This window comes from Brassica napus, chromosome C2 (assembly GCF_020379485.1).
Source record: "Brassica napus cultivar Da-Ae chromosome C2, Da-Ae, whole genome shotgun sequence".
In the NCBI taxonomy this organism is placed as follows: Eukaryota; Viridiplantae; Streptophyta; class Magnoliopsida; order Brassicales; family Brassicaceae; genus Brassica; species Brassica napus.
The window spans coordinates 10,136,950-10,146,524 of record NC_063445.1 but is presented as its reverse complement, the minus strand read 5'-3'; the positions used below and the strand labels follow the sequence as shown (position 1 = coordinate 10,146,524).

The window sequence follows — 9,575 nt, the reverse complement described above, 5'->3', positions numbered from 1 at the left end:
ACATAAGAGAAACACTTATACACTTTAATGAACGGTAAAGGGAATACTTTCAATTCGTTTTGAAATTTGTTATTTCATGGTTTATACTCATCTATACAAAGAATCCTCAATGGTATGAATTACAATTGTATAAAAAATGAAATACGGCAAAAAAAATTGATGTTTTGAAACCCAAAACACTAGTTCCTCGGTATTTCTTCGGAATATTCCGAGGAAATTCTGAGGAACAATATAAATTAATAGAAATACATGCACATGATATTTTTTTTTGCTCGAATTAATGAAAATATTCCGAGGAAATTCCGACGGATATTTAAGTGGCCGTCAGAATTTCCTCGGAATATTTTCATTTAACCGGGCAAACAAGCCGCCAAATATTTCGCAAAAATTAAAATTGAAAATACTGAGGGAATTCCGACGGAAAATATCCGTCGGACCCAAGGTTTTATAAACTCGAAACGCATCTTCTTCCCCATTTCTCTCTTCTTCCTCTCCGGCGATCTCTCTCTCCTTCCGGCGTTCTCCACCTTCTCTCGCGACGATCTCTCCGGCGAATCCTTTTCATTCCCTTACAAATCATGTAAGGACCCTATCCCACTCTCTTAGGTCCTATTTGTTAGGTTTTTAAGTAGATTTGATGATTTTAGAAGTTTTTTGATAGATTTTTGTTAGGGTGATTGGGTAGGATTGTGATTTGTTGTGTAATAGGTTTAGAATTGTGATTTGGTTGTGTTGAATTGATTTAGAACTTTTTTTTATAAATTGTTTAGTATTTTCGTATTTACAAAACGTTTTTTCTATATAAATTCGATTTTACAAAATGTTTTTTGTATATAAATTCAATTTTTGGATTTATAAAAGATGATTTCATTTTTATAAAAATATTTATATTTATTAAAACTAATTTTGTATTTATAAAACATTTTTTTGATTTATAAACACTATTTTTTTATTTTTGTATTTATAAAAACTATTTTTAAATATACAAAACGTTCTTTGTATATAAATTCGATTTTTGGATTTATAAAAGATGATTTCATATTTTAAAATTAATTTTGTATTTATAAAACATTTTTTTGATTTATAAACACTATTTTTATTATTTTTTTGTATTTATAAAAACTATTTTGTATTTATAAAAAGATGATTTCATATTTATAAAAATATTTATATTTATTAAAACTAATTTTGTATTTATAAAACATTTTTTTTATTTATAAAAACTATTTTATTATTTTTTGTATTTTAAATATGTTTTCTATTTCAATTTTAAACACTATTTATAAACACTATTTTATTATTTTGTGTATTTATAAAAACTATTTTTTAGTTATAAAAAGATGATTTCATATTTATAAAAATATTTATATTTATTAAAACTAATTTTGTATTTATAAAAATTTTTTTTTATTTATAAAAACTATTTTATTATTTTTTGTATTTTAAATATGTTTTCTATTTCAATTTTAATTTTTTATTTTCGAATTTCAATTTAAAAAAATAAATTTATAATTTTTTTTTTAATTTTGGAAATATTCCGAGGAAGTTTATCCCTCGGAATATTCCGAGGAAGTTTATCCCTCGGAATATTCCGACGACATCTTCCTCGGAATATTCCGAGGAATTTGCGACGAACTTGTGGTCCTCGGAATTTCTTCGGAAATTCATTTTCTCGGAATTCCGTCGAAAATTTCCGAGGGATTTCCGAGGAAAGATGAATTTCCGAGGAGTTATTTCCGAGGATTTTTTTCGTCGGTATGTCGTCGGAATAGCGTTATTCCGACGACATACCGACGATTTTTTCACTCAGTATGCCGCTGTTTTCTTGTAGTGAATGTTGATTATAAGATCCCGTATGCCTAGATCGTAGACGCTTTGCATTGCCCACATGATACACCGGAGCTCTGTGTATGGAAAAGAACATTGCCTTGGTGATCCCTAGAAATCCAAGCTCCACCTACCATGGAATCTTCATTCCTCCAACTTGCATTAACATTGCATTTCACCAACCCGGATCTCGGTGGTTGCTAGCCCATAAAGGATCTCAAAGTTGATGAAGAAATAGGTGGTAACACTTGCTTATTTAAACTAAGCCACGCCTCCGCCTCTTCCAGAGCCTGACTGTCTGAGTAGTTGTAGATATCTGAGCATCTGCATATAGAATAGAGCAGGGCCGGCTTAGACACTTGATAGACCCTAGGGTGAAGTTTTAAAATAGGCCCTCCAACGTATTAAAACATGCTACTTATAAAACTGTTACTATAACTAAAATAATAAACAACAATATCTAGGAAAAACATCTCACATAAAATAAAGAGTTTGCATCTTATGTCTTATAAACGTAGTCATCAAGACCATAAAAATCAGATTTTGTTTTGTTATGCTTCTCCTTTTCTTCCTAGCTTTCTCGCAGTATCAATGATTTCATACTTGCACATGTTTCTCGAATCTGAAAAGCAAAGAAAAACAGTAGTCATCTAAAACATAAAAAAATCATAAGAAATGGTTCTTTCGAGCTTTACTCGATGCAAAATCATGAATAATTGTTTCCAAATCAATGTCTTCTAACATGTCTTTTTCAATGCATAAAATAGCTAAATCATTCAATCTTTCTTGAGACATTGAAGATCGTAAATAACTTTTCAGTAATTTTAATTTTGTAAAACTTCTTTCCGCTGAGGCTACAGTCACAGGTATGGTCAAAAGAATGCGATAAGCAATTGAAACATTTTGATAACAACCCACACTTTCAACAAACTCAAGAACTTCACTAGGTTCCATAGGCACATCAGGTAAAGTAGTTTGCAAGATTCTCAATTCAGAATAAAAATCATTTAAATCAGCATCCGAAGAATTACCATGAGAAAAAACTTTGTGAAAGTTAGTACAATGTTCTCGTAGTTCACTTTCACCTGATACCTTTAATTTTTTCAAATCAAATAGAAATCCGAAAACATTTTTAAAATTCACCATTTGATCAAATCTGTTCCTGACTGAAGTTATTGCCATGTCTACCACAACTAGAAAGTAATTAACTCTGAAATCATCTTCACCAGTTAGTACTTCTTCACCTAACTGGGTTTCATCAAATTGTTTTTTCCTAAATATACGACGCTTACTTGGAAAGACAAGATCAACATCCATATCATGAGCAATATTTTGAGCTATACCCAAACTAGAGGCAAACCCTTCATGTCTAAACTTCTCCAAAAATAGAACTACACCTTCTAGTTGTTCAAAGCATTATCAATACAGACAGATTTAGCTTGTAAGTTTTTACTCACCGAATTAATAGAAAACAAAATTTCATACCAAATGACCATGCCAAGTAAGAATTCAAAATTATCAAATGACAAGATCAAGCTTTCAGCATCACTTTTTGTCATAGCATCATCACATGATTCATATAATTCCAATAAAGCTGACCTTACTTGTGGAGCTTGAAATCTGATTGCTTTGACACTCTTGATTCGACTCTCTCAACGAGTATTGCATAAAGATTTCGCTGTAAAAAAAGGAACATGGTCAAGTAAAATCTTCCATCTCTTTGTAGAACCAGAAAACAAGGCATATATGCGCTGCAAAATTCCAAAGAATGAAATAGCCTTAACACATGAATGAGCCATATCGCTAACCTCAAGATTAAGACTATGACAAGCACATGGCATATACAATGATTTTGGATTTATATCAAGAAATCGTTCTTAACACCTTGATATTTTCCTTTCATATTGTAACCATTATCATAACCTTGACCTCTCACATTACCAACATCAAGAGTAAGAGACTTTAGAGAATCTAACAATTTTTCAAAAAGTCCTAATCGGGATGTGTCATCTACCTTAACAAACTCTAAGAAGTACTCTTGCACTCTTACTTTTTTTGTTTGACAGATTCACACATCGTATTATTAGAATCATTTGCTCTTGATGGCTCACATCTAGTGTACAATCAAGAATGACAGAAAAATATTTTGCCTCTTTAATGACTTCTACTATAGAAAGTTGAACATTATGAGCTAAAAGAGAGATAAACTCATTCTGAAAATTATGACCAAGATAATGATGATGAATTTCTTGACTTTGAATGCGTCTAATATGATCTTGAATTACCAAGTCAAATTCTGCAATCATCTCAATAGAGCCTAAGAAATTACCATTGTTATTTTGATAAAGTTTCTCATTTATTCCTCTAATTGCCAAATTCCGCTTAGCAAGAAATTTCACTACATCAATTATTCTAGTTGAAACAAGTCTCCAACGCTATTTTTCTTTTGCTATTTCCTTTTGTAATTCTTTATCAATCGTCAAATTTTTTTCGAATCTAACTTTCAATTCATTCCAAGTTTTCATGTTAGTCATATGATCTGCACTTATTTCATGGTGTTTAAGCCTATCACTAAGATGCTTCCAATCTATTAATCCATCATTAGCTAACGAACTTAAGGAAACACCAGATTTAAACAACTTGCAACAAAAACAGTAACATTTATCCTCATGTTTCGAATAAACCAGCCTATTTCTATCACTAATTTCCCCATTACTCAATTTCCTAGAATAATAAACATTTGAAAAACGTCTAGAGCTCTTATCTAAGGGACACAAAAGATTCATTTCTCTTTTAAACCCTTTTTCAACCAACAAATCTTTCATTTTATTATCAAGGTTATTCCAATACCTAGGATCATATATATCGATGAATGAGCTTTTTTTGTTCATCAACATTCATACTTTCAACATTAGATTCATCTAACACATTATCATGCTCACTCAAGTGACTAATACTATCATCAAAATGATCTTTTGATTCAGTACTATTATCTTTAGTAGCAGATTCAGGATTTTCATTAACATTTTTTTTATCACAAATCTATCCATAGAACCTTTCTGAGATTTTAAGAATAATTCTGCTACCTTTCTTTTTTTTCTTTTTTGACATCCTGAATCACCAGTCATGATTTAAGCAAAATATCAAATAAACAGAAAAATATCACCTTATAATTATATGAATTCCCAAAGAAAGAGTGAACCTGAAATTAGAAAAATACTTGAAAATTCAGTTAGACCATTCACACTCTAAGTTTTTGATTGAAACACCATATATAGGAACCTCGGATGGGGAAAAAGTGATTTTTTTTCTTATATATTTTTCAAATCAAAATTGTGTGAACACAAAAAATATATGACAGATCTAAAAACGAAATCTTACCAGAGAGACTAGAGTGATCAAATCGAAGTTTCTGATGTAAAAAGGAATTTTCCTTGATTTAGAGTCTAGAGAAAGAAGATGAAAGGATTTTGTAAGAATAAGTTAACCAAAAAGAAAAGAAAAAAAAAAACCCTAAATAATCTAGAGATCGACACTTACAACGTTAACTATTTTTTTTTAAATGGGCCCCATACATTGTGGGCCCCACTGCTATGTCTATATTTTTCCTTAAACCCACCGCCCACGACAAATACATGCTCCTCAAAAGAATCTGTCAAAACTTTGAATAATTACAAGGTCACTACAAGAAAACATATTTTTTACGAAGACACTATTCGAGGTTAATTTGTCGTAAACAGGGTGTTACGACGAATTAACCTCGAAAGATGTTTCGTTGTTAAACATCCGTCGTAACGGAGGTTTCGTCGTAAAGAACTCGTTACGTTTACGACGAAATAAATTCCTCGTAAAGTGAGAGGAAATATTTCGTCGTAAAAGACACGTAACGCTTTGTGGTAAAGCCCACGTAATGCATTCGATGTAAAGCTCACGTAAACGAATTCGTTGTAAAGCCCATGTAAATATTTCGATGTAAAACCCTCGTAAAAGTTTCGATGTTAATCACTCGTAAACTTTCGATGTAAACTCCATGTAATGTTTACGAGGAATTTACATCGATTCTTATTATATTATATATAATAAATTTATATTTATATTTAATATTCGAAATTTAGAATATTTTAAATTTTAAAACGAAATATGAAAATGAAAAACATATTTTTTAAAAGTATTAAAAAGTCAAACAATAATATTTAAATTAATATTACAAACCGAAATATAAAAAAACTACATATTCTCGAAGTAGTCTGTGGGGTTGCTCGGCTGTTGACGGTTTGGATCGGACTCTTCGGGATCCCGTACTGGCAACCCAAGAGCGGCTCGTCTCTCACTCAACATTCTCTGCATAGTCAGGTTTCCCACCGCCATCACGTCTAGCAGATCCTCAAGAGAGTCTAAACGAGCTTGCTGGCTATCCAATCGAGCTTTCATCTGAGAATTCTCTTCATCCCGTTTCGAAGTGTATGACGAAGTTTCCCTTGCAACTTCGTTAACAGAGCCAATGCCGACTGTCCGTCCCTTCTTTTTAGGAGCCACCTATAAAATTAAAACATATATTAATATAGTTAATTATGTTAAAATATTAAAATTAATGTAAACAAAAATTTTAAGTTGTACCTCTTCGAAGATTCTGTCGACTTCTTAGGTGGTCAATGTGACGGGTAATCGATCGGGAGACTGCTGGGTTAGTTGCGTCTCCCGTTCTTCAATCCGAGCAGCCACTGCACGGAAGAGTTTCTCAGATGCAGGATCCACAAAAACTCCGTCGGATGTGGCGTGAGTCATCTTGAATAGCTCAGACAGATATGGTAAGACTCCCGTCTTCTCTAACTACACAAAAAAACAATTAAATATTAAAATTTAAATTAATTGAAAATTTTAAAATAAATATTAAAAACAAAACTTACAGCTTCTAGACGGCTTCTTGCATGAGGTTTATGTCCGGTTCTATGAACCATGGGCAAATGACCATCTTTATCCTTCGTTCTTCGAGAAGCAGAGCACAAATTGGCCTTTTTGATCGAAGATTGTAGCTTCTAATAGGCGATGAGGCCATCCCACACATCCGTCGTGAGCTCAGTGGGCTTTCCCTCATACCCGTAGATCTACCACTTGTCCTTCCAATCGGAGACAGTGTTGCAAAGGCGGATCTTTGCCTTTGAAAAGAATTCCCTCTTAACCCTCTCGGTGATTCCCAAAGACCAATGCCACTTTTGCTGAAACAAATTTTTTTTGAAGAAATTACAATTAATAATAAATATTTAAAAATAAAAAGTGATATTTAAAAGTGAAAATTTAATTAAATTTAAAAATCTTACCGCAAAAAATTTAAACCAAGTGGTCTTAACGTGATCTGGTGTCATGCTCCAGTTCGAATATGCCCCGTCGTAGTAACCCTTCATCGTCTCCAAAACGCTCCGGCTAACACGGTTGTTAGCCCCAAACCTTAAACAAAAAACAATTTAATTGCTAGAAAATAAAAATAATTTAAATTTTAATGTAATAAAAATTAATAACTTACCAAAACGTTCCTGGCGGTCTATCGGGGTCTAGAACTTCCAAACCCTCCCGTCCAGGCTGGACAAACAAATCCTCCACCGTATATCTCGCGTATGGTGCATATGAAGGCACACGCAAATCTGGATGAACTGCACATGCTGGGACAGGCTGAGGTGCAGCCGCTGGAGGAGGTGGTGGAGGCATCTGCGGTGGAAGAGGAGGACTCCAAGAAACTCTATGAGAATTCTGAGAGTCTGGAACTGCATCGGAAGATGATGGACTGGAAGAAGATGCTCCGGAACCATCGCCAAACAACTGAGAATAAGTAGGTGCTGCTGGTTTCCTCCTAGGAGCCATCTAAAAAAAATTAAAATAAATTTAATCAATTACGACATAATTAAAATATTATTCTGTCACCTAACTAATCATCTAAACTATTATTCCGTCACCTAACTAATCACCTAAACTAATTACCTAACTAACCACCTAAACTAACTAACTAAAAAAAAAAAAAAGAAGAGAGAGAGGGGTACCTTAGAGGGAGAGAGCAAAGGAGTTTGGGAGGAATGAACGAGGCTTGCCTCGTTCTGCGGCGTTTCAATATATTGAGAAAGGCATTCGTCGTAAACTCCACGTAATGTTACGACGAAGTTACCAGCCCGTCTTTTTTCATTTACGACGAAGTTACCAGGCCCGTCTTTTTTTATTTACGACGAAATTACGAGGAATCGATTTAACCATTTACGACGAAGTTACCAGGCCTGTCTTTTTTCATTTACGATGAAGTTACCAGCCCCGTGTTATTTTTACAAGGACTTTACTACGCTTAACCCTAAACCCCGAGAATGAAATCCCTAAACCCCAAAGTCACATATCATCTAACATCATCATCTTCTTCTTTAGTTCTTCTTACTCTTTCTCCAACTTAAACCCTAAAACTCAAAATAATTTTTTAAAATTTAAAGAAACACATATTATATAAAACAACATTTGTTGCACATACATTAAGATGATATAAAAACAATATTTCCTTAAACAAACATTACAACATTTGTTACATATATCACATCACTCTAAATCATTTTCGTTCTAATGAATATTACATCACTCTAAATTGTTTTCGTTCTCATCAATATCAGTACAATGATCATCGTCGCTTCCCTCGAACTTGTCTTCACATGCTTCATCTGTCGCATCTTCGGGAAGATCTTCATATTGAAAGTTTTCCGGGTCGATCAACAGGATTTCATCAGTTTGTTGTTCAGGTACCTCAACTTCAGTGATAGCGTCTTCTTCTTGCAAAGGCGGTTCTTCTCCAGCGACAATGCGTCCACGAGGTGTAATTTTGATAGCAGCTAACAAGTTTATCCCGAAAGTTCGAAGGCGAGGATAAGGAAGGAAGCTAACTTGGTCGGTTTGTAAAGCTAAAATGAAAGGCTCAAATTTGTTGTATCTTCTCCCAAAATTGACATCCACAACACCAAATTTGTTATACCGAATCCCTCGGTTTACAACAGGATCGAACCATTCACATTTGAAGAGGACGCATTTTAGCTTCAATAACCCCGAAAATTCCACTTCAATAATCTCCTGGTATTGCTTCTTCATCTTAAGATACAAACATGCTGCAAATTAAACAAATGATCAAGTCATACATAAATAACATCAATTCATATAATTAACATTCACATAGTTAACATTCACAAAAATATTCACCTTAGAAAGTAACGGGTCACTGCATCCTCGCAGTTGAGCAGAATATAAGTGTGGGCACTATGTTTATCTTCTTCACATGACAACCATACTTCTTTCGTTTTACCACCAAACCGTCCAATTTGGCAGAAAATGTCAGGAACACCATCAATTGCATATGATGTCGGTACTCCACCATCACCATATCTTCTAGGAACTCTTGTTCTCGTACGAACAGTTGGAGCAAAGTAGTATGATGTGAAGTTAGATGTTTCGGCTGTCAAACTCCCCGCAACTATTGAACCTTCCACCTTTGCAAGATTTCTTGCTTTCCCTTTCAAATGTTTCATTTGTCGCTCATACGGATACATCCATCCGTTGTGAACAGGTCCACGAAGCAATGCTTCATACGGTAGTTGGACAACTAGACGCTCCATGACGTCAAAAAATGAAGGAGGAAATATCTTCTCCAGGTTGCACAATATGATCGGAATGTTCTCATGAAGTTGTTCGATGACTTCTTCCTTGAACGTACGTGTGCTAAGATCTCTGAAGAA

The 9,575-nt window shown here is 33.7% G+C and overlaps 1 long non-coding RNA gene across 1 annotated transcript; it reads right to left on the bottom strand.

Moving 5' to 3' along the window:
* Positions 1 to 4,301: 4,301 nt before the first annotated feature.
* LOC125581537 lies at positions 4,302 to 5,598 on the bottom strand. The gene is made up of 2 exons (XR_007319161.1): positions 5,209 to 5,598; positions 4,302 to 5,029 (listed from the first exon to the last, which is right to left on the bottom strand). It is a non-coding gene; the product is annotated as an uncharacterized LOC125581537 (long non-coding RNA).
* Between the last annotated feature and the right edge of the window lie 3,977 nt (positions 5,599 to 9,575).